Genomic DNA, 26234 nt, shown 5'->3' with positions numbered 1-26234 from the left:
AGCGGCTCTCAATACATCCCAATAAATCTGATCGGTTGAAATATCAAAACAACTTGTCAATACAAGTTAGAACTTAGACTTGATGATTAAAACAGACAAACCATTAGAACATGAGGAACCCCTTACCGATCAATAGTCAACAAAGAGCATTTGGAAACGTGGTCTTTCATCTGCATAAACAGATGATAGACTAGTCCCAAGGTCGATTCCTCCATATCCATCAATCGAAGGAGGACGTAGACTGGCTTGAGTGCCACTGAAAGAGCGTGCACTTCCTGCCAAAAGCTCTCATCAAGGATCCGCCTCTACAAGTATTTTGTAGATTCATCCTGCGATCTTGACATGTTTTTGGATCCACCACTGTCTGGAGTAGTGGATCTCTAAGTTTGTAGAGCCTCTATAAAACCTAGTAAATGTAGGTAAATCTCGTTTTTGAAGGTCGCACCATATCCAAAGTGCATTGGCTGCGGAAGATAGCAAGAGCCTGTTGTTTCTTGCGAAAGAATGTGGTGACCTTGACCACATCTACAACTTTGGGTTGCACCCATGAAAGTTTGCCAATATCCTCCATGACCAAATCCAAACAATGTGCAACACATGGAGTCCACACTATGCCAGGAAACTGTTGATCGACCATAAATCCTATTGCCTTGCAATTAGGTGCATTATCTGTCACCACCTGCACAACATTCTCCTTGCCAACCTCCTCTATGGCTGTTTTGATGTGACCAAATATAAACTCAGCCGTGATCTTTTCCCCTACTTTTCTTGCATCCACAGCACGCAAGAAATAGGTGCCTAAAGCAGAAGACATGTCTGCCCGACCATCTGAGATAATGATGCATCCAAACTCCTTTCATCCAGCTTTCATAGGCGTAAGTGCCTTGTCAATTAAGGCCTTCTGTTCATCTAACATAGTGGTGCGCATCTTCTTGTAATCAAGACCTGTCCATGTATCAGTAAGCCCAACCTGTGCAATGGCTTTTACCATTCTTTTCCACTGATCTGTGAGCAAAACATTGAAAGATATGTTACACTCAATAAGAGTGCGACATATCTCCATCTCTGCCACCCTCTGACGCTCTTTGACTCAAGCTTGAGTAATAGTGTTGGTGTACTGGTCCCCACAATACTTGCATTGCCATAAGCGCGTGCCGGAACCTTGCTTGAGAAGTGGTCGTGATGATGCTCAACACATTGGTGTGGAGCGACCAGTTGGGGTTCATTTTACGCGGCATGATGAATTCTGCACATTGCAAATGCAAAAGAGTACACACACATGAGGAGTACGTGCGAGAAGAGTACAGAGTATACGGTGGCAGAAGCAGTACCTTTTCACGTGCGTAGCTCGGCTCTACAGGTCTCTCTGTACTTCTCTGCAAGTATCTGTGCACTTCTTTGTAACACAACAGAGAGTCTTTTGTAATCCTGGTCGATTAAAAAAGCCTTGGGCTCTCTCCCCTTCACCCTATTAACCCTATCTAAAAGCGCCCCTAGAGCACTTGGTCCGTGGACAAAACGCCTCCAAAACAAAACAAAAAAATCATGCCGTATTGTACCGTACCGTACGGCTGTATCGTACGGAATGGTAAGGTACGTACGTACGGATTCCACCTTGATCCGACTTGCGTAATTGGGTACCTAGCTGCAAAACACGATTAGGAAAAGACATAACCGGCATACCATTTTGCTTGAGAGCGCGCCAATCGTCCTTCAATCGTGCAAGGTACTGAGGTGGCATAAACCGCTCCTTGAGCTTGTCTTGGAAATCAGCCCAATTGAAGGAAAGGGGCGTGAATTTGTCGGCTTCCTCTAGGTGCGCGGCTAATGTGCCTCTTGCCATGCATGGTACCAATTGATGGCATCACCGGCAAGGTACATGGCTCCCGTCAAAACTTTGCTATTTCTTGTCTTCTTAGTTGTCGCAAAATAAGCATTAAATTGATGCAACCAAGAATGAATAACCGTAGCATCCATCTTACCATCATACTTACTGAAAGTCGACTTTTCTGTGACTGGGTTGTTGGAATCCGCATCGTGGCTTGCGCCACTTGAGGAACTCCCACGATCTTTGGCTGGTTCAGACTTCGAAGCGAGTACTTGTCGAACCAATTCTTGTGTGCGGAGTTCTCTTTGAGCCTCACGCTCAATCTCTAAGGCCGCTCGTCTTGCTTCAGCTTCTTCCTGTCTTTGTGCTTTTCTTTCTTCTTGTTCATCGCCCTCGCGTTCCAAGGCAATGCGAGTCGCTTCTTGTTGTATGGCAACTCTTTCGTTTCTTTTTTCGCGCTCGCGGTCCTTGGCTTCCTGTCGTTCTACTTTTCTTTCTAGGTGTGCCATCATCTCCATCATCGACTTGACCATCACCTCCATAGAATTTGGTACAACTCGTGGCGTAGATGGGGGAGGGGGAGGGTCAGGAAAGCCTCCTAGTGGGGAAAGCTCTTCTTCGCCACTCCCATGCTCATCACTTGTATGCGAAGGATCCATTCCGCTTCGGGTGAGGACCATGCACTATGATCTTTGATTCTTAAGTTCACGAAGAACTTGGGTTCTTGAGGGTCTTGGGTTCTTGGGTTCTTGAAGGTCTTGAGGTTCTTGAGGGTTTCTTTCGCTTGCAATCTGTGTTTGAGAAGGATCTTCTCTTCACCCGAGTTCTGCTCTTTTCCGCAGACGCACCCCTTGGCGGCCTTGCACTCACACCAAGGTTGCTTTTTCCCACCTCACGTCGATTGGCCGGCCGCTAAGTGCACGGTCCGCTCTCAATGAGTGAAAAGAGGCACAAGGGGATGCTAGACAAACCCTTCTTTCCTGGGATTCTTGTCACTCTTCAAAAACACAATTAGGAATCGACACGCCCAAGTGAACTTGGGTTCGTGCGACGACCGCAACAAGCAAAAAAAATTCTTGTGATTCTTGTGGTTCTTTCCTTGAGAGATACAGAACACTGCCAAAGCTCTGATACCAATGTAAGGTGCAGCGGAATGAATGTTGTTCTTTCTCAAGATCAGTGCTCCATAATGTGCTCAAGGTTCCTTTTTGTTCTTACGGAAGAGAGAGCCTTCCGTTCTTAATGAGAGAGTGCTATGATCACAACAAAGTGAATGGACACTGTGCATGCAAGTGTATAAGACTGAGAGATAGAGAGAGAAGAGAAATACGACACCAAGACGGTTGTAAAACCCTCCTCCAAAGGCCCCACTCTCGTCGACGAGAGTGGTCTACTATTGATTGCACAAACCGGTACAAACTGAATGCATGTGACTGATGCAAGCCTAGGCTAGGTCGATGTCGACGACGAGGATGGCAAGACCGACGCTATGGCTGAATCTGCTACTCTTTATCTGCTGTCCAAAAACGCTAATGGGCTGAAATCTGTTGTCCTTCTACTGCTGTCCAAAAACGCTAATGGCTGAATTCTGTTGCGGCTGAAAACGCTATGGAAAACGCTGCCCTTACTTATCTGCTGAAATCTGCTGATGCTGATGCTAATGCTGAAAACGCCATGTACAAGGGAGGGCGATCTGGGCTCCAAAACGCTAGGGCTGCAAATCTGGAAAACACCAGGCTGAGAACTTCTTGGCGAAGGATGTCTATTGAGGAAAAACACTAGCAATTGAGACTCTTTGGAGACACTTGCTTGGAGGGAAAAACGCCAAGAGAGGAAGTATGCTGGCGATGGTACTTGATGAAAAACGCTAAGGAGTCTGCTTGAGGGAAATCGCCCCCAAGGGGTTCTTGCTTGAGAAGTTGCCTGTTGTGCGGTGGAGCTCCTGCTGCCTCTTCTGTCAATTAGTGCTAGTCTAGGTTTGCTTATATACAAACTTACTCAATTTGCCCTACCTACTTTCCAACAAAAGTCACTTAAAAATAATAAGTGAAAAATGTCAAAAATAGGGAAAATAGGCTAAATGCACTGAAAATTTCCCCTGAAGGATTCTGATGGATTCTGAGGGGAATGCTTATGATCATGCTATGTGCAACCAGAGGGTATGCATCTACACTAAGTGTCTGGGCATGCATGGTCTGCGAACAGACTCACAAAAGTGCCAGAACACTTGCTAATCTAGACTGACTCGACTGACTGAACCCTTGTCGTGCTCTAGCTTGTCCACGGACACATAGGGTTGGATGTGTCACGTGACAGAAGGATTTCGTGTCCAGGAAAGCAGAGTTATTCTGCAGGAAGAGGACTCTCGAAACCGAGCTGGAAGAGAGTTGCAGGCATGTTATACCCTGAGTCTGGAAGGTGAGACCCAGAGGCGAGAACCTTAGCTCTGGAGGATTTGGAATAAGGAACGGAAGTTCTTTGCAATAGGGTTTTGCCCTAGGAATAAGAAGCTGAGGCTTCCGAGAACCATCAAGTCTTATTCTAGAACAAACGTGGCAATACGTTCGGTCCAAGTGCTTGTATAGACTTCTCCTCAGTAATAAAGATACTATTACCGGGGGGAACCAAGCCCATCTTCTAGTCCCTAGTACTGTGTCGATCTTCTCACTCTCTATCTCTCGCTCTCTCCCTCTATTTCTCTCTATATCCTCTTGCTTCAGTATTAAGTGATAAATGCTATTTATCAGAGTATATTCTATATTGCTATGCGCTCCCGTTTGTGACGGTGGTATCAGAGCATGGTCTCCTCTCTTTCTCTGTAAAGGAGAACAACTCTGGGAAGATACGGGAAGAAACCATGGCTAGCCAAGAGAGAAGTAAGCAGGCGGAACCCTAAGCTCTGCAGGAAAAGCTCGCAGAGTTGTAAAAAATTTCTCTGCAAGAAGTCGACAAGGCTTGGGATTCTCTGAGAAGGCGACAAGAGCATGATGCTCAAGAACCTAGAGAATCCGAGGAGCGGAATGCTCGAGATACTTCAGAACCCAGATAATATCCAAGAACATCAATCCATAACCAAAGCCAAGAAAACCTCTCTTATCGGGAAGGATATGAAGAAGGTCTCTAGACCTCAGAACATTCACTCAAGTTTGATACTTTTGAACAAGGGAAGATGCCCCGAGAGCTACCGCTTTCATTTCGACAATTTGAAGTTGCCTTTGCAAACGGCAATTTCTGAGATGCGTCGAGGTGAGGCATGTGACCAAACTATCAAGGGGATTGATTGCAAGTACTTAGTGGTATACCAAAGCTCTGCAAGGAACTTACAACAAGACTTGGATTCAATTCAAGGCTGAATTGTTCGCCAAATTTTTTTCCTCTATGCTTTGAGAAAGGCTTCAAAGAAGATTGGGATCGGTTTGCCCAATAAGAACATGAGCGAGTCAAAGAAAGTAGTGATTCACTCTTGCCAAGGTGGCTCCACTCTTGACACTCTTTGAGGAAAGAAAGATAAAGAAATTCAAGGAAGAACTTTTGCCCGAATTTGGTAGACGCATGCGTAAGATACTTTGCAGCAGATGGTGGAGTCCGCATTACAAGCTGAAAGTGTACACCTCCGTGTACATACAATCTAATCCCCGCAGTGGGACGATGTCTCGTGCACATCTAACCCTATGTGTACCTGGACAAGCGACTTCATGACATGGGTTCAGTTCAGTTAGATTAGGAAGTGTTCTGGCACTTTTGTGAGTCTGTTCGCAGACCGTGCATGTCCAGACACTTAGAATAGATGCATATCCTCTCGTTGCACACAGCATAATCATCAGATTCCATCAGGAGCATTTTTACACTGCATAGACCTATTTTTAAAATTTTTCACTTATTATTTTTAAGTGACTTTTGTTGGGAATTGGGTAGGGCAAATTAGCCAAGCATATATATAAGTAAACCTAGCGCTAACACTTTCTGGCGGAAGAGGCAGCAGGAACTTCGCGTTCAACAGGCACCTTCTCAACAAGAACCCCCACCGGCGATAAACCTAGCGTTTTCATCCATCAGAAGGCCCAACGTTTTTGCATCAAGATCAGCCTCCAGCGTTTTTGCATTACAGATCAGCCGCGGCCACAGCACGACAGTAGATCAGCCCTAGCGTTAGCAGATTCCACAGCATGACAGCAGATCAGCCCTAGCATTAGCAGATTTCCACCGCAAGCACAGAATTCAACCTAGCGTTTTTGGATCAGCAAGACCAACCAGCGTTTTGCAGATCTTTGCGACAAGATCCACAGTAGCATCAGCGTTTTCAGTTTTCAGCATAGACCTACAGCAGAACAAGTCCCGAACCTCGCAGATCTCACCTTCCCGCAGCAGATCCTCGCCGCACGGTCAGATCCCGCGAAGTTTGCAGTTTCAGCCCAAAAAATACAGACTTCAGCATCTGCGTTTTCAGCGTGTCCTCGTTGCATCGTCGTCATCGCCGTCGTCACCGACATAGAGTCAGAATTCAGCAGATAAAGATTTGCAGATTTCAGCCCATCTCGTCGTCCTCCTCATCGTCGTTGACATCGTCAGCAAGTCCAAAGCATTGTAGAGATTTGTGCAATCAATAGTAGACCACTCTCGCCATAGAGTGGGGCCTTCGGAGGAGGGTTTGACAACATTCTGGTGTCTTATTCTTCTCTCTCTATCTCTCAGTCTCAGCACCTTCATTCACAGTGTTTATCCACTTTGTTTGTGTCCATCGCACTCTCTCACTAAAGGAACGGAAGGCTCTCCCTTCCGTAAGTAAAAGGAACCTTGAGCACAGTTTGGAGCACTCAGCTTGAACAAAGTTCAACATTCACTTCCGCTGCACCTTACATTGGTATCAGAGCTTTGGCAGTGTTCTGTATCACTCAAGGAAAGAACCACAGAATTTTTTTTTTTTTTTGCTTATTGAGGTCGCACGTAACCCAAGTCCTCTTGGTGTGTGTCGATTTTTAATCGTGTTTTTGAAGAGTGACAGAAAACCCAAGAAAGAAGGGCTTGTCCAGCCTCCCCTTGTGCCTCTTTTTACTCATTGAGAGCGGACCGTGCACTTAGCGGCCCGCCAATCGACGTGAGGTGGGAAAAAGCAATCTTGGTGTGAGCGCAAGGCCGCCAAGGGGTGCGCCCGCGGAAAAGAGCATAACTCAGGTGAAGAGAAGATCCTTCTCTAACACAGATTGCAAGCAAAAGAAGAACCTCAAGAACCTCAAGACCCTCAAGAACCCAAGACCCGCAAGAACCCAAGTTTCTTGTGAACTTAAGAACCCCAGACTTCAGTGGATGATCATCACTCGAAGCGGAATGGATACTTCGCTTGGAGGTGATGAGCATGAGGGTGATGAAGAAGAATTTTCCCCACCAGGTGGTTTTTTCGACCCTCCCCCTTCCCCATCTACGCCAAGGATTGCACTAAGTCCTATGGAGGCTTTCGACAAGATGATGGTGGACAGGAAGTTAGAACGCGAAGCAATGAAGTTAGAACGCGAAGCAATGAAGTTAGAACGCGAAGAAAGAACGGCAGAAAGAAAGGCAGCAATTGATCGTAAGTACGAAGAAAGAATGGCAGCCATAGCGCGTGACCAACACATGAAAAAGTTGTGGCGACTTTTTTCAATTGTGCAGGCACAGTTTGAACAAAATCAGGAGAAGGAGACTCTCTCAGTCTCGTCTTCTCCAAAGCAAGACACACAAGATTTGCATGATGATTTGGATGATAATGACAAGTATTTGCATGATGATGATAAGCATGATGAAGATGTGATTATTCACAAGCATGATGATTTGCCTGATGAAGATGTGATTTCTAACAAGCATGATGATTTGCAGAAAAAAGATGTGATTGTTCACAAGGATGATGGTTTAGTTGATGCTTTTTCTAGCAAAGCTAACCTCATTGCACATTCGATCAATCACGAAGAACCGATCTTGGCTTTCGAGTCGAGGTCCAAAGAACCCACAGGAAGATTTGATCGATCACGAAGAACCGATCTTGGCTCTTAAGTCCAGTTCCCAAGAACCCCCACAGGAAGTATTATGTGTGTGTGATCCCTTTTCATAGGTATGACATAATGTACGCTGAACACAATTCGCTCATGAATGAGCACGGATGTATCTGGATTCCTCATGAAAAGATGAAATGTTTGCACCCAAGGAATTCACATTCCATGTCTCTTCCTTGGCATGACACAGTTTCGGAAAGAGCACAAGAAGGATTGAGCATCAAGCATCGGCATTTCCATTATGATTTGCCACAGTTGATTGATTTAGATCAAAAGACAAGTTTCGAATCCATTGTTTGCGTGTGTTTGATGAACAGGTTGGCAATTTGTCTCTATGTTCATCTCAATTGCATGCACAATTTTTTGAACGAATAGAATTTTTCTAGTCCTTCACATTGAAATGGGTATGTTCATGTTTTTGTGTTGGAAGTGGTTTCAAGAATTTTCAGCCTCGGAGATTCTTGAAGAAGTTGGACGCATGACTATAGACGAAGCTAAAGCATTGAGGGAGCCTCAGAAGACTGTCGCTTTCGGCGCAACCCAAAGAAGCAAGCGTTGCATACCTTTATGAAGTTCAAGTATCGCACGACCCACGCATCAGAGTGGGCCGGCGAAGCGTCCTTCACAAGATTCCAGCAGTGGTTGGCGATCTCCCTCGACGCCATACAGATCAGTATCAGTACCTTACTTTGAAAAGGAGGGGATGTCACGTGCACATCTAACCCTATGTGTACATGGACAAGCGACTTCATGACATGGGTTCGGTTCAGTTAGATTAGGAAGTGTTCTGGCACTTTTGTGAGTCTGTTCGCAGACTGTGCATGTCCAGACACTTAGAATAGATGCATATCCTCTGGTTGCACACGGCATGATCATCAGATTCCCATCAGATTCCATCAGAAGCATTTTTACACGTGCATAGACCTATTTTCCCTATTTTTGACATTTTTCACTTATTATTTTTAAGTGACTTTTATTGGGAACTGGGTAGGGCAAATTAGCCAAGCATATATATAAGTAAACCTAGCACTAGCACTTTCTGGCGGAAGAGGCAGCAGGAACTTCACGTTCAACAAGCACCTTCTCAACAAGACCCCCTACCGGCAGTAAATCTAGCGTTTTCATCCATCAGAAGGCCCAACGTTTTTGCATCAAGATCAGCCTCCAGGGTTTTTGCATTGTAGATCAGCCCCGGCCACAGCACGACAGTAGATCAGCCCTAGCGTTAGCAGATTTCCACCGCAAGCACAGAATTCAGCCTAGCGTTTTTGGATCAACAAGATCAACCAGCGTTTTTGCAGATCTTCGCGACAAGATCCATAGTAGCGTCAGCGTTTTCAGTTTTCAATATAGACCCACAGCAGAACAAGTCCCGAACCTCACAGATCCCACCTTCCCGCAGCAGATCCTCACCGCACGGTCAGATCCCACGAAGTTTGCAGTTTCAGCCCGGAAAACGCAGATTTCAGCATCTGCGTTTTCAGCGCGTCATTGTTGCATCGTTGTCATCGTTGTTGTCACCGACATAGAGTCAGAATTCAGCAGATAAAGATTTGCAGAGTTCAGCCCTTAGCATTTTCAGATTTCAGCCAGTCTCGTCATCGTCGACATCGTCGGCAAGTCCAAAGCATTGTAGAGATTTGTGCAATCAATAGTAGACCGCTCTCGCCATCGAGAGTGGGGCCTTCGAAGGAGGGTTTGACAACATTCTGGTGTCGTATTCTTCTCTCTCTATCTCTCAGTCTCAGCACCTTCATTCACAGTGTTTATCCACTTTGTTTATGTCCATTGCACTCTCTCACTAAAGGAACGGAAGGCTCTTGTAACCGGCCTGTTCAATCCAAAAAGGGCGGTAGACTTTACTTTAAACCTTGATTTAGCTTTCACCCATTATTAGTCGTCTATTTTACCTGTACTTTCAAGACACAACAAAGGGGAGAGGCATACAGGCTGCTAGATTGCACCTGTATGAGTAGACGGACACCAGATTGGCCCCTAACTTAGGCGCCCCTTTCGGTATTTCTTTATTATTCAAAAGAGGGAATAAACGTTGTGGTTCCTACAAGCTGCCCCGCAAAAACTCGGCTGAATTTCCACTGTTCCAGCCCGATTTCGGCAACATAACTGTACTAGAACCCTGCACGGTCAGTATTCCCACGCATTGACCGACTTTCCCGACGCATACGGGCACTTTGAAAAACCTGGCGAGAATCTGCAGCACGCTGAATTCTCTGTTTTCAGCCCTGAAAATGCTCCAGATCGCCTGTACAACGGTCCCCTTGCGTCCCCGAACCTCCTGGGGGTATTAGGGTCCGTTTAGGGCCAAAACCCTAAACCTGCAAAAATACACAGCAGGCTGTAATTCACTGTTTCGGGCTCTGTTTCGCGTGCCGGTCGCATCCCTAGCAAGTCCTCAAGCTCCCGCACCTGTAGGGCTACTTGCCCTTTGAATCGGACGAGATTTCTGGCGTGAAACCTCTCCGAATTCACCTGTACCTGCGGGGGGATTAGCCGCTAGCTAATCCAGTACCTGTGCAAGAGGCTCTTGCCTCGGCAATCGCGCATGAACCCACACAACTGTACATTGGTCAAATGAAGAGCCCACTAGAGGGGCATAACATACTGCCAAAGGGGAGAGAGAGGGCAGTGCGTAGCGTGCAGGGCATCACTCCTGGCACCGCACTGTGCATAAGAGGGAAAGCAAGCACTCCATAGCTCTTAACCTGTGACAAAATCAGCAAATGAGCCCTTCTTCCCTTCAAATTCAGCGCCAACTCTCTCTTGCATTAGAAACTGCACCAGAATGTGCCACTTGGCACATTTACAAGCATTTTCCCGTTTCGGGGTTGCCACCTAAAAATATCCCAACCGGTTGCCCAGTTGACTTCACGGCAGAGTAAGAAAATGTTCCCTTTGTCATTCCGGAGGTAATGACGCCAACACATTTTCAGGTCCCAAAATAGCAGTTCCCTAAATTTTAGGAGATGCTGCCATTATATCTCTCTAGGTCATCCGACCCTCTTTGTACACTGTGGCCACATCCAAAACTGAAATGTAGCCTCTGTAGCAAAGGATTCCACTTTGGCTAGTCAATGACCCCACTTGGCTAACCATAGTCCTTGTCCAACCTTAGTGCTCTCTTGCCCTCAGGCCTGGACTCCCTCTGGACAGTTCCACACTAGCTATGCAATGCAGGGCAGTTAGATTTCCCGAGGGGTGTTTCCAAAAAGTGAAAGTAAATAGATAATAAGAAAGAAATCAACAAAAAGGATAGATAGTAGTCACACGCTGGTGACATACCCCCCTCTTGAAATCTCAAACGTCCTCGTTTGCATCTATGTCGTACATGCTTACTGTCAACACTGATGTATTCAATACCTGTCGACACATATACGACACATACATGCTCATTGTCAACCCTGGTGTATTCAACACCTCGTCGACTCATGTATTGCCTGTGTGTGAACCCTGTCCCAATGACATAGTGGTAGCTTCGCACTCTGCCATTGCTTTGAGTCACTAACTTTCCAATGACAAAATGGTAGCTGCACATTTTGCCACTGTCTTATAGTACACGTTGGATCCCGTAACACTTTCGAGCATATCCAAACCGACAGTTTAAGAATGCAGTTACACATGTACTCTTCAATAGAAGCAATCACTGTATCCTTGACAAACTGACAAGAAATACTCACTTCTATAGCACTAATCAAACTTTTGGACATTCCATAAGAGCAATTGCCAAACTGACAATCTGTACAGCTCTAACATTCATGTAACAGGTATTTGATTTGAGCTCACTTTAAATACCATGTACATCATTTGTTTCAGAAGCCATTGTCACACTGACAATCCATGTAGCTTTGAAACTCAAGGGGTCAAGGTAGGTTGCAAATCGAAGGCTTCCAGGTAAAGTGATAACACAGTTAGTGACTCTGCAAGTTCACCTTCTTCCATCCACTTAGCATCCATTGGTGGATAGTTTCTGAACTTTACCAAGTAACGCCTAGTAACCTTGCCTTTCACTTTCCTTTCTTTGTGTGCCAAAATCTGTTCAGGGACCAAGATCTCGTCAAGTTCCTCGACTTCCGGCTGATCTTCAGCTGGCATATCTTCTGGCACATCACCCACATAGGGTCTGAGAAGACTCACATGAAACGCATTGTGAATCTTCCAACTGTCAGGCAATTTCAGCCTATATGCAACATCACTGATTATGTCGCACACTTGAAAAGGCCCATAGTAACGCATGCTGAGCTTTGGAAACAGTCTTTCCTTGCCCTTCATCTTCTTTAACCTTGATTTTTCAAACCGTAGAAGCACCCAATCACCAAGTGAATATACCACTTCACGACGGTGACGATCAGCTGCTTTCTTTTGCTTTGCCTGAGTCCTTTCTAAGGCCACTTTGACCTTCTTGTACATTTCATCCATGTCTTGAACATACTTATCTGCTTCAAATATCTTGTCCTTTGTATGCAGTATGGGAGGAACTTTCTTGCCACCTTCAACTATCTCAAAAGGTGCCTTGCCAGTTGATGAATGCACTGTATTACTGTATGCATACTCCACCAATGGCAAATACTGCTCCCACTTTCCTTTATGCTCTGACACATAGCACTTCAGCAGATCTAGGACAGTAGAATTTGCCTCTTCTGACTGCCCATCTGTTTGAGGATGAAATGACGAAGAGAATTTGAGCGTGGTACCCATATTCTCAAACAAGCCTCTCCAGAACAAACTAGTCATGCGTGGATCACGGTCGCTAATAATCGACTGTGGCATGCCATGATACTTGAAAATATTGCTCATAAACAAGCGTGCCATCTGATCTGGCTTTATCTTCTTCCTGACAGGAATAAAATGAGCCTGTTTGCTAAATCTGCAAATAATGGTCCAAATACCATCATTTCTTGTCTGCGTTCTTCGAAGATCAAAGATAAAATCCATAGCAATACTTTCCCATGGTTTATCTGGAATAGGTAGTGATTGCAATAACCCTGCTGCCTTTTGCCTGTCAAACTTGACCTTTTGGCATATTAAGCATTCTCGCACAAAGGCATCCACATCTCTTCTCAATGTAGGCCAATAGAAGAATGTCTCAACCGCTTTAACTGTAGCATCGATACCACGATGCCCTGCATACGGTGGGACATGACTCTCTTCCATAACTTTGCGTCGCAATGGCTTTGTGACACACAATCTGCCATGCATCATCATGAACCCGTCTTTAAGAAGATAGTGTTCATGACGTTGTCCATCCATTAGTTGCTCGAAGACCCTTGCAAAATCTTCATCATTTGCATACTGTTCTCTCATATCATCAAGTTCATGATGATAAGGAATCGACACAGCTGAAATTTGTGGCTTCCTTGACAAGGCATCGGCCACAACGTTCTTCTTGCCTTCCACATGCACAATCTGAAAATGGAACATGGACAAGATATTTGCCCATCGCATATGCTTCTCAGATAACTTTGTCTGTGTCAAGAAGTATCGCAAGGTCTGATGGTCCGTTTGGACAACAAAGTCTGCACCTAGCAGGTAGTGTTTCCAACTTAAGAGCGCATGAATCACAGCCAGTAATTCTTTCTCATAGACCTGCATGGTCATCTCTGGCCCTTGCAAAATTCTGCTCTCATAGGCTACTACCCTGCCATCTTGCATTAGCACAGCACCAATGCTACTACCGCAGGCGTCACACTGGACCACAAATGACTTCCTAAGATCTGGCAACACAATGACTGGATCTGAAGTCATCTTTTCCTTTAAGAGATTAAAAGCTGAAATCTCTTTTTGTGTCCATCTAAAGGTGACTGCCTTCTTTTGAAGAGCATGTAAAGGTGAAGCAATCTCAGCGAAATTTCGGATAAACCTTCTGTAATAGGAGCATAGTCCCAAAAAGCTTCGGACATCATGCACCGTCTTCAAATTTGGCCATGACTTGATCGCTTCAACTTTTGCAGGATCCATTCTGACACCATCCTTTGAGACAATGTGTCCCAGAAAGTGAATCTCTTCCAGAAAAAACTCACTTTTCTTTGCATTGATGAGCAACCTATGACTGCGTAGCTCTTTGAACACAATGGCCAAGTGATGCCTATGCTCCTCTTCATTCTTTGAGTAGACTATCATGTCATCAAAGAATGTACCAACAAACTGCTGGTGTGGACGGAAAATTCTGTCCATCATCCTATTGAACGTAGCAGGAGCATTTGTGAGACCAAAGGGCATCACTAAAAATTCGTAAAGGCCAAACGTTGTTCTAAAAGCAGTCTTGTGCACATCCTCTGATCTAATGCGGATCTGATGGTACCCACTCTTTAGATCTATCCTGCTAAACATAGCTGCTCCTTCTAATTTGTCCATAATATCATCAATTCTAGGTATAGGGAACCTATTCTTGATGGTATTCTTGTTCAGTGCACGGTAGTCGATGCACATACGCCATGAGCCATCCTTTTTCTGCACCAACAACACTGGAGAACAGAATGGAGATGAACTGGGCTGAATCAGCCCCTTTTCTAACAACTCCTGTACTTGGCCCATTATCTCTTTCTGCTGAGCCGCACTAACCCTGTACGGAGGCTTATTTGGTGGGCTACAGCCTGGCACCAAATCTATCGCATGGTCCTCAGGTCTCTCTGGCGGTAATTGAGACGGTAATGAATCGGAAAAACAGTCACTACACTGTTGTAAAAACATTGACCTTTCTTTATCTAGCACGGATAAATTTGATTCATCACAATCTGACACTTCACGTGCAAAAACCAAGTACGCAGAAAGATGCTTTTTCATTACAGAAGTAATAGCAGAAGCTGATACAGTAGGAATAGACTCCCCTTTAAGCTTTACATCCAGAATGTGAGTCTTTCCCCTGCTCTGTACAGTGATCTTTTTGTTGTAGGCATCCATGATTCCCTGTACACGAAACAACCAAGGAATACCTAACAACACATCACATCCGTCCAGTGGCATGATGTAAAATTCTTCAGCATCTACATAGGACTGGATATGTAGACGCAACTTTCCAATGATGGGTGTCACAGCCTCTGTATGGCCAGGACATGCCAAACCTGCCTCTGCTGTATACCCCATCTCTTCAGGTCTGATTCCCAACTTTGAAGCCAATTCTGGGGAAATGAAGTTGGCTTTGGCACCTGGATCAAAGAAGATAAGCACTGTTTGATCCCTAACCTTTCCCCATGCTCTGCAAAGCTCACTTGCATCTGAATTTGGCTTGTCGCCCACCATATCTGGCACTAGACCAGCCATGGGCTTCTTTCCTTTCTTGTCTTCCTTGTCTTCAGAATCAGCTGGCCTTTTCTTTGTAGGACAATTGTAAGCAATGTGGCCAGGCTGCTCACATATAAAGCATTTGTTCTCTGTCCTCAGGACCTTCTTTTGCTCTTCTGACTTGCGAGGAAAACGTCTTTTCCATTTCTTTGCTGGTCCTTTTTCTGATTCAACCGTAGCTTTGTCTTTCCCTGTGTTGGCCGACTCCTGAGTCCCTTTAGGAGCCTCATTGGGAACGTGCTTCTTGGCTGAATTTTTCTTGCCTGATCCTGCCTTGACGCCAGTGTTAAATTCACAATCTTCTCCCTTGAGCAAACCATTGCCAGTGTTTGCTACCTCGATGAGCTGCGTCAAAGTAGTGACTTTGGTCTTTGTGCAGTATTTTCTCAATCCTTTGGGTAGGCCACAACAGTATTTTTCTATCTGTTCTGTCAATGGCACAAACCTATAGGAAGTTACTGGAAGTAGAGCTTTCCAAAACTTCCGATTGTAATCATCCAGATTTTTGCAAGTGGCAGCATTAAGCTGGTGCCATTCTGTCATGACATCTGCTTCGAAATCATCAGATAACCATGCTGCTGCAAAAATCTGCTTGAAGTAAATCCATGTCTTCGAAGCTTGCCCTTGAAGCAATAAAGTTGTCCACCATTGTCCCGCATTCCCTGTCAAGAAAGTGGCTGCCTTGCGGACCTTTGAAGCCTCTGTAAAATTTCCCCCTGCATAGGCCTTGTCAAACTGCTGGAGGAATGAAAGAGCCTTCTTCCTGTCATCAAACCCTGTAAAGGTCGTGAATGACACTCCTTTGCCACCTTCTTTATACGGAGTTGGCCTCTCCAGCGGCGTTAAATTGTCATATGGAAGTGACTGAAACATGGGAACACTATTAGGGTTCATCTGTGTTCCTTGGCCGCTATTAACTTGACCTGGAAATGCCATATTTGGCTGCTGATTTGTAATTCCAGCCATACCAAAATTTGCTTGTGGCATCCCAAATTGTCCCTGAGTGCTTTGAAACCCTGGTTGCATACCCATGACACTGTACATGGGGTTAGGCATCATCGTTTGAGCACCCGCAAACACTGTTCCTGGCGTATAAAACTGATTTCCAGGTGCATGACCAGCCATGCTCTGGAATACGGATCCACCTCCAAAATAGCCAGGGTGTACTGAAGGTGGTGGGAAGACCTGTTGCATAGCCTGTAGGTTGCTTCCCTGCCCATTAGAACCAGCTATAGGCTGTTGAAAGGTGGCGGGCTGAATTGGTACAGCTTGAAAGACTGGCATCTCAGCCACCTGTTCTTGCACCTTAGGCATAGGTTGTGGAGACTGCATGTTCTCCGTCAAGTGTACAGGTGTTTCCATTGACTGTGCGGTATGAATCACCTGTGCTCGAGCCTTAACAGGCTTTTGAATATGATCCAGTGACCCAACTTGCTGAGACGGAACCTTAGGTTGCAGAAAGGCTAAAAACCTCGGATTCTGCATTACTTGTGTGAACATAGCCACAGCAGTAGCCAACTGGGTCCTGAATATATCATCATCAGTCTGTGGTGGTCTTGAGGACTCACCCACTTCATGTGTCTGTTGACCCTGTGAAGAGGAAACCTCTTCAGTCACATCATCTGGTCTGTCAGCCATAATTGCAATTCCTTGTGTCTGGTCTATGATCCCCTGTGTCTTCAAGTCCAAAACTGACCAAGGCTCACTTCTATAGGAAAAAGTGATTCAATCCCGTCGATGGAACCATGTAACCGGCCTGTTCAATCCAAAAAGGGCGGTAGACTTTACTTTAAACCTTGATTTAGCTTTCACCCATTATTAGTCGTCTATTTTACCTGTACTTTCAAGACACAACAAAGGGGAGAGGGATACAGGCTGCTAGATTGCACCTGTATGAGTAGACGGACACCAGATTGGCCCCTAACTTAGGCGCCCCTTTCGGTATTTCTTTATTATTCAAAAGAGGGAATAAACGCTGTGGTTCCTACAAGCTGCCCCGCACAAACTCGGCTGAATTTCCACTGTTCCAGCCCGATTTCGGCAGCATAACTGTACTAGAACCCTTCACGGTCAGTATTCCCACGCATTGACCGACTTTCCCGACGCATACGGGCACTTTGAAAAACCTGGCGAGAATCTGCAGCACGCTGAATTCTCTGTTTTCAGCCCTGAAAATGCTCCAGATCGCCTGTACAACGGTCCCCTTGCGTCCCCGAACCTCCTGGGGGTATTAGGGTCCGTTTAGGGCCAAAACCCTAAACCTGCAAAAATACACAGCAGGCTGTAATTCACTGTTTCGGGCTCCGTTTCGTGTGCCGGTCGCATCCCTAGCAAGTCCTCGAGCTCCCGCACCTGTAGGGCTACTTGCCCTTTGAATCGGACGAGATTTCTGGCGTGAAACCTCTCCGAATTCACCTGTACCTGCGGGGGGATTAGCCGCTAGCTAATCCAGTACCTGTGCAAGAGGCTCTTGCCTCGGCAATCGCGCATGAACCCACACAACTGTACATTGGTCAAATGAAGAGCCCACTAGAGGGGCATAACATACTGCCAAAGGGGAGAGAGAGGGCAGTGCGTAGCGTGCAGGGCATCACTCCTGGCACCGCACTGTGCATAAGAGGGAAAGCAAGCACTCCATAGCTCTTAACCTGTGACAAAATCAGCAAATGAGCCCTTCTTCCCTTCAAATTCAGCGCCAACTCTCTCTTGCATTAGAAACTGCACCAGAATGTGCCACTTGGCACATTTACAAGCATTTTCCCGTTTCGGGGTTGCCACCTAAAAATATCCCAACCGGTTGCCCAGTTGACTTCACGGCAGAGTAAGAAAATGTTCCCTTTGTCATTCCGGAGGTAATGACGCCAACACATTTTCAGGTCCCAAAATAGCAGTTCCCTAAATTTTAGGAGATGCTGCCATTATATCTCTCTAGGTCATCCGACCCTCTTTGTACACTGTGGCCACATCCAAAACTGAAATGTAGCCTCTGTAGCAAAGGATTCCACTTTGGCTAGTCAATGACCCCACTTGGCTAACCATAGTCCTTGTCCAACCTTAGTGCTCTCTTGCCCTCAGGCCTGGACTCCCTCTGGACAGTTCCACACTAGCTATGCAATGCAGGGCAGTTAGATTTCCCGAGGGGTGTTTCCAAAAAGTGAAAGTAAATAGATAATAAGAAAGAAATCAACAAAAAGGATAGATAGTAGTCACACGCTGGTGACAGCTCTCCCTTCCGTAAGTAGAAGGAACCTTGAGCACAGTTCGGAGCACTCATCTTGAGCAAAGTTCAACGTTCACTTCCGCTACACCTTACAGACGGGAACCATTAAACACAAAAACATCAAATTTTTGTTATCCCTCCTCGACGTATATGTGGCTATCCGAAGAAAGTTTGGAGTAAGAGAATTCAAACTGACTCCTGAGATTTTGAACAAAAGACCCTCGAACTTTAAGTGAGAGGGCAGATCTTTGATCAAAGTTAAATCTTTGAGGAACTCATAGACTGCGTATTGCTTTTATGCACAAGATATGCATATGTCTAACCAGGACAATCACTCTCAAGTATTTATGAGAGTAGGATCAAGTTGGAACATTGTTCTATGAGATTAATTGGTTTGCTAGTCATCCAAAGGTCAATAATTATCTGGTATTCGGCAGTTCTCCAACAAATTACCTGCTATTGCGGGTAGGACGGCAAAAAGCAAGGAACCATTCCGAGATTTTTCGCTAAGCTTGAAGCCTAAACCAATTAATGGAAGTTATGGTAGTGCTTTTCGCACAAGTGAACAGACACTCTCTTTACGAGGGAAGGAACAAGCGACGGTTATGGCCCATGCCCGTAAAATTCGAGATTTGAAATCCAAGATTCTTTGATGAGCAGGTTTGCTCTAGAACCAAGTCGAGGAATCATCTGGTTGAAAGTCTTTGCTCTAAGGATCTTACGAAGGGAAGGTAATTTCTGAGGTTCACCGAAACTCTAACACAACTTAAGAATTATGTACACCTTTGGGTACATGGATAACACACGAAGATGCACACCTTGTTGTCAAGGTGAGTCGACGACCAAGAGAATTTTTTTTTGCTAGCCAGAATGAGATGAGCCACCCTCCTTTTTGGAAACTGGAATGGCATTTGGGATACTTCTTTTAAGCGCTCTTCTGCGCGTCATGATATTCCGACACAAGAATTTCTTTGTCAGATCTGTTTGTTTGCTCTGAGTTTCTCTATTGAGAAGGGATATTCTAATGACCGATGATCATCAAGTACGCTACTACAGTGGACAGTTATGGTTGTAGCATACGCTTCTCCATAAGCAGGTCAAGTAACATTAGCATACTACCGGTATGAACATGAACTATTTTGTTCGTGCATGTAATGATCGACTGACTATTCCAAGGCGAAAAGAAAGACCTTAACCACAAATGGGAAAACATCCTTGAGATTTAAAAAGTGTTCGTTCTATTGTGAACCGAGTTTGAACATACATTCTGAAAATGCTTTGGCTAGAATCTTATCTGCCTAAGATTCGGCAAGGCAACATTGATGCTTGCAAGGTGAAACGTTTTTGATGGCCTCCGCAAGAAAGAGACGCTAATAGGCGTCAGGAAAGCACTATCGTGTTCATACCCGCAGGAGGAAAAGATGGAAAAAAGTGCCACCGTGCACAAGGGATCTTCAGATCAGAACAATTGGCCGATCCAAAGGTGATCGCAGACTCTGTTTGTGAAAGAAAGACATCGAGATTAATGCTCTATGATTTGGGCATTCCCTATGTGGGAGGACACAAGAGGTTTAATACCCTATGGACTAACAACGCAGGATTATGCGCAAGGGCAGATATCTAGATTGATTTCTAGGAGGATTATTCTTCTCGAGGTTGAGAAGCCAAAAGTGACTTAGCAGATTTTCGGATAAGGAAACTTTCAATCTGTTGGAAAGACATGAATGACGAGTTCTTTCATGGCTCGTAAGTTTGATGATTGGTGAAGGATATCCTCGACGTACTAGAGAAACGACATGAACCGGTAAAGGTAAGTATTAAATTATTGAATTTTTGTTTCATTTAATTTTTAAGTTCTCTTTTGAGAAAGAACTAGCTCAACTCACCATTGAGCAAGACTTGGAATCTTTCCGGTTTTTCCCCGGCAGTTAAGTTGGATCTCTACAATTGAGGAAAATTGTTTATAAGCAAGAGGGACGTTGCTAAATAAGCTTTATCTGATAGAAAAATATTTCTAAATGAATTATTTGGATTTAGAAGTGAGACGTTTTCTCGCTTGGAACAATTATTGGATTAAGTAAGAGGGTTTTTCTCACTGGAGAGATTCGAGTACAGAGTATTCCTAGTGCGTCATTCAGAGTAATGACATGAGCATGTGAAATGGAATATCTGTTAAGGCCACCAGGAACAGGTACTTTTGATGCGTCACATCGCATGGGTGACAAGGAGCATCGAGAAGAAGTATCCGACCATCCGAGAATAGACATTGCTGATGCGTCATAGGATGGATGACATAGAGCGTCGTGAAGGAGATTGTACCGTAAGTTCAATAGGAAAGGTGGGTGATGGGTGCATCGGAAAGGGAATATCCATAGTTAGGAGAAAATTCTAAACTGTGTTAGAATTGTGCACAAGGATGAACAAGCACTTGAAGATCCATAGTTGGGAGAAAATTCCGAACTGTGTTAGAATTGTGCACAAGGATGAAGACGGGTTCAGAGGAAATTTTGAGGAAACATGGATGCTTTCTGACAAAAAGGTTGCTTTTCAAGAGTCTATGTCTGCATTGCAACTATGCATGTCATTGCATCCAGAGACGCCTGGGAAGTGTTGTGGAAGCATTGTTTTTAAGTTATAAGGTTTTATTGAGTTTTTGGGCAATCTAGACTATTTTTAAAATACGCCGGCCGCCCACTTAATAAGTGGGCAGCCACCTGGCAAATAAAGCAGCAAAGACTAGCCAACGATCTCTCTCTCTCTCTTTCTAGCAAAAGACCCAAACAAAACAAAACAAAAAGAACAAAAAAAAACGCCGCGATCTCTACGCGGCCAGCCAACGCTCAGCTATTCCTACCGTGGCCACGGAGCTATAAAAGCATCACACGCCCTCTCTCAAAGAGGAGTTGTCAGCGTAAGCAAGAGAAGACTCTGCTACCAGAAGACGCAAGAGATCGCGAGACTACGAAGCACGGAGGTCGCTTTTCTCGCGCAAAGAGCGAGAGGTATCAATTGTGGATTCTCCATATGAATTGTTATCCCGTGTTTGTGTGTGTTGTGTGTGTTTGCACGTTTACTTCCTCTTACGAGGGAGTAGGAGCAAAGAAAGGCATGAGTCTCTGCAGGAGAAAAGCGCTCTGAGGAACTAGAGCCAGATCAGCCCAAGGGTTTCATACCAAGTTTGGGAAGTAGATCCATGGATCCGAGAGTGGTAGACTCTCGAGATGTGATCTAGAAAATGAAATTCCAAAGGGAAGGACTATGTGTCCAGGAAAGCAGAGTTATTCTGCAAGAAGAGGACTCTCGAAACCGAGTCGGAAGAGAGTTATAGGGATGTTATACCCTGAGTCTGGAAGGTGAGATCCAGAGGCGAGAACCTTGGTTCCCGAGGATTTGCAATAAGGAACGGAAGTTCCTTGGAATAGGGTTTTGCCCTAGGAATAGGAAGCCGAGGCTTCCAAGAACCATCAAGTCTTATTCTAGAACGTACGTGGCAATACGTTCGCTTCAAGTGCTTGTATAGACTTCTCCTCAGTAATAAAGATACTATTACAGGGGGACCAATCCATCTTATGGTCCCCAGTACTGTGTCGATCTTCTCACTATCTATCTCTCGCTCTCCCCCTCTATTTCTCTCTATATCCTCTGGCTTCAGTATTAAGAGATAAATTCTATTTATCAGAGTATATTCTATAGTGCTATGCGCTCCCGTTTGTGACATGAACCTTTCCAAAAAAGGCTTGCCCTCTCACCTAAGTTTCGACGGTCCTCTATACAAAACCTAGAGTTAGGGTGTACATCTTCAGCTTTCATTGCTGACTATCATCCATTGCAAACTATCTTGTGGAAATATCTTCATGCTCCTACGAAGTTGGGGTAAGCGTCGCGCTTCAAACTTCATCTTTTCTGCATCAAAAAGACTCATGAATGGAGTCACCTTAAAGAGGGTGAACCAATACCTATCCACATAATCCGTGGCTTGCACGTGCTGCTCTTGCGAAAACGAATCCCACTCTTCTTTGATGCTTTTCTCAAAGTGTAGATGGAAAAAAATTGCTCGAAAAACTTGGCCTTGAACTTAGCCCAAATTTTTTCTTGAGTTTCAAGACCTTGTCATCCTTGTAGGATGTTAGAATATGCAATGCAAGAAGAAACAGGAGCAAGAGAACGCGAGAGAGAGAAAGAGAGAGAGAGAGAGAGAGAACTCCAGAGACAAAATGATACAAGATGACCAGACAGTGAAGTAGGGCTGCACTAATATAGTCGACCGACTTTGGATAGGACAGAACCGCTAGCAACACAAAACACAAAAAATCCACAAATCTAGGAATAAATAATAAAAATGGGTAAAATGTTTGGTGCAAACCTTATATGTACCTAGAATCCCTACTAGGAGGGTGAAAGGGTGACCAACCCACAACCAAGGGCTAGAGTGCACGTGAGAAAAACCATAAGCAAGAGTGAAAGCATCTAGAGGGTGAACGCAAAGCTCTAACACCCCCCTCTCAATAACACATGCTCCGAAGCTGCTCAAAAAAATACCAAAGTCCTGACAAAATCTGGCGAGTCAAAATGAGCGCCAAGCAAAGAAACAACGAACCGATCTCATCGCTAAGTGAAGATGACCATCTGGCATAGTGGAGGCTGCACAAATCAAGTCAACATAGAACTAAAAATAATGATAAAAGAATGAAACAAGTCCCAAAAGAGGATGATGGAATAAAGTGCCAAAGATCTGTGTATCATAGTGTAATGGGAAGGCACCACGAGCCAACGAAAAAGAACAGACTAAAAGAGCTTTAAGCACTTCAAATAACACTAGACTGAAAGTGATGCACGACCCACGAGACTCGGAGTGGCGGAGTTCCATCCCAAAAGCACTCGCCCCAACCTCAACACCCCTTTCGGGATTTTTTTTATTTTCTTGAACTCAGGATTGCATCGAAGACATCGAGGCTCTTTGAGGACATGTATTGAAAGTATGTTTGTTTGAAAACATTCAAAGCATCGGCCTTCTTGTAACAGGCTTTCTCGTTGACGCCAAGGTGGTAAGGTACATAAGGTACGGTATGTATTCAGTACGTCTTGTACGTAGTACTGAATGGACAGAGTTGTTAAGTACATAAAATTCGTATATTTTTTTTCAAAAGACAAAAACCTACAATACGGTCTATACTTGATAAAAAAATTCATAAGTATCACTTCAAGCGTGCTAGTTCACTATTCTACAAAACAAGGCAAAGGTTTCATACGAATACCAACAAGTCATGACTCCTTGCTCGACATTCAATGAATCAACATTCAAGTGACAAGAACAGATACAACTCAAATATACACAACCTAAAATTTCAAGTTTCACAACAAACTAGTTACTACAGAGAACTTAAAAGTTCACATTGATCATGATTTGCCACTTTGCACACAAAAAATCGATGGACAAACCCAATTTTGCTGACCCGCTGGGGTTTTATTTCCAACAAAAAAATGATTGTACAATACGAATTCGTACGGTATCGTACTGTACCGATGTAACGTACCGTATGGTAAGGTACCTGCGTACGGATCCTTCCTTGGAACTTGACGCTGTGTCAAAAAACGAGGCCTTTCAGGTTGAGTTTCACAAGATTCCCGAGAATTCGCTCATTGTTGCCGAGAGTTCTAATTGTTTGCCGAAGTTGTGTCTGCTGTAGTAAACTCTAGCTTTCTTTTCATGAGTTTGTAGCCGATCGCTACATGGTCCATAAGCTCTTACATGGTGGATACCTGCTTGGACAGATAACAATCATGTAACGGTGATGGCAGTCCAATGGTGTATCACTCGCACTGCATAGTTACACGGAACGGGAAAGGGAACGGGGAACGGGAACGAGAGGGTACGAAATGGGACGGGAACGAGGAGGGAGGGGGGGGGAGGGAGCCAAGACGGTCCACTAAAGTAAGGCTTGAATTACCTTCATTCAGCTTAGTCCCAAATAAACTCCTAAACAACCCCAAAACTATTCCCAAATCTGCCCTCAAACTGCACCGCCCCCAAATGCCTACCTTTTGCCGTTCCGCCTCATGTTCCGCCTCGTTCCCCCCATTCCGAAACACCGTTCCCGTCTAAAAACCTTTGGTTATAGTCTTCCATGGTCTCTATGGCAAGCATTTTAAGGTTGTCCCATTCCGACAAGATCTCGACTTCAAAGAGGAAAGTCATCTAACTCCGTGCAAAAATTGTCTTGAAAGCTTGCCAGTACCAAACATGAGCACTTTCCACCGCATGAATCCAGTTTCCGACCGCGCGTGGGAGCCACCCCTTATTGGCACTTATCTTGTTAATAAGTGACTTTATCCCAATTATGAGATTCCAAATCGTGGGATTTTGGCAAGGACTGCTCGACCCAGCCTTCTGGCACCTATAAAGGGAGGCAAGGGACGCTAGCAGGAGGCAGAAGACGCAGGGACACAAGGAGGTACAGTCGTCAGTAGCACCTCAGGCTTCCTAGCGTTTTTCTCAAGAGCACCAAGTCTAGCATTTTTGCAACCATCTGCATTAGCGTTTTTGCATCTGAAGCACCAGCGTTTTCAGCCCATAAGACCAGGGTTTTCAGATCAGCCTCAGCATCACCACACCACACCAATCCGGTAGCAGATCCTCGCCGCATTCTCCCTGTCGTAGCAAATGTCACGTGCACAATTCACTTGCGCCACATGGACACGCTTTTGCCATAGTCATAGTTTTTTTCTCACGCGCCCGATTGGCTACCCATGCTTCTGGACGCGTACGAGCATGATTGACGTATGATTGCCTTTTCCATAAGTGGGGTAGCGAATTTAATAATCCAGCAAAATTTAATTGTCTATGATGTTTAAACTGCAAACTTTATTTTAATCTATTCTATGACTAGTGTTGCTCCAATTCTCTCTAGAATTTTAAAGTTAAACTTGCATTCTGTGGTTTTTGTGCTACTCTCTAGTACTATTTAGGGTGCCGTATGGTATCCCACGTATGGAATCTTCAGGGGGGTCTGAACCGGGCTTGTGGCGCGCTTCCATACCCGCCCGCGTATGCCGCATGGTTGACGTTAGAAAAAACTATGGCCATAGCCTAGCTTAGGACTAAGCTTGGCACTTTGTGAGCCTCTAGCAAGACATGCATGTCCAGGCCGGTCATAGTTGCATACCCTCTCTTGCACGTCATTTCATCATGCTCGCATTTTACCGCGTAAACCACCTCTTATAAGTCATTTTAATAAAAGTGATTTTTGGATTTCTTTTTTGTGAGTTTATTGGGAAGCTTGCCCTACCCAGCATATAATTCCTATAAAAGAAACCCAATGGGCACTCAATAGAAGCAGAAGAAGCAGGGACACACAAAGGGCAGGCACCGCACCAGACCAACAAGCACCCTCAAGCTCCCCCACGTTTTCTCAACAGTTCAGCCCAACGTTTTCAGCATCAGCAATTCAGCGTTTTCAGCCCACAGCCACCAGCGTTTCAGTTCAGCCCTTAGCTTCGCGGATCCTCCCCATTTCGTAGCGAATCCTTGCCGCATCGACCAAGCCGAACCAAGAACAGCATAGCGTTTTGCATTTTCAGCCAGATCAGCCTAGCGTTTTTGCATTTCAATCCAAGTGCAACTCAACGGTTGCAAATCCAAGCCGCAGTGCTGCCACAGTAGCAGATACATAGCAGAGCATCTAGCATTTTCAGTTTTCAGCCTTGACACCGTCGTCATCGACACCATCATCGTTATCGTCATCGCAGTCCCTATCTTGACGATGACACCTTCATCATCGTCATCGCAGATCCCTATCTTGACGACGACACCTTTGTCATCGTCATCGTAGATCCCTATTGACGAGGACACCTTCGTCATCGTCATCGC

The 26234-nt window shown here is 45.0% G+C and overlaps 1 protein-coding gene across 1 annotated transcript in view; it reads right to left on the bottom strand.

Moving 5' to 3' along the window:
- The window catches only part of LOC147452837 (uncharacterized), a 78013-nt gene that overhangs the window by 29643 nt on the left and 22136 nt on the right, over positions 1 to 26234 (bottom strand). The gene's annotated exons all lie outside the window — the stretch shown is intronic.

Source organism: Adiantum capillus-veneris, chromosome 8 (assembly GCF_014529385.1).
Source record: "Adiantum capillus-veneris isolate H3 chromosome 8, ASM1452938v2, whole genome shotgun sequence".
Classification (NCBI taxonomy): domain Eukaryota; kingdom Viridiplantae; phylum Streptophyta; class Polypodiopsida; order Polypodiales; family Pteridaceae; genus Adiantum; species Adiantum capillus-veneris.
The sequence above is the reverse complement of the archived record's forward strand: the minus strand, read 5'-3'. Positions and strand labels throughout refer to the sequence as shown.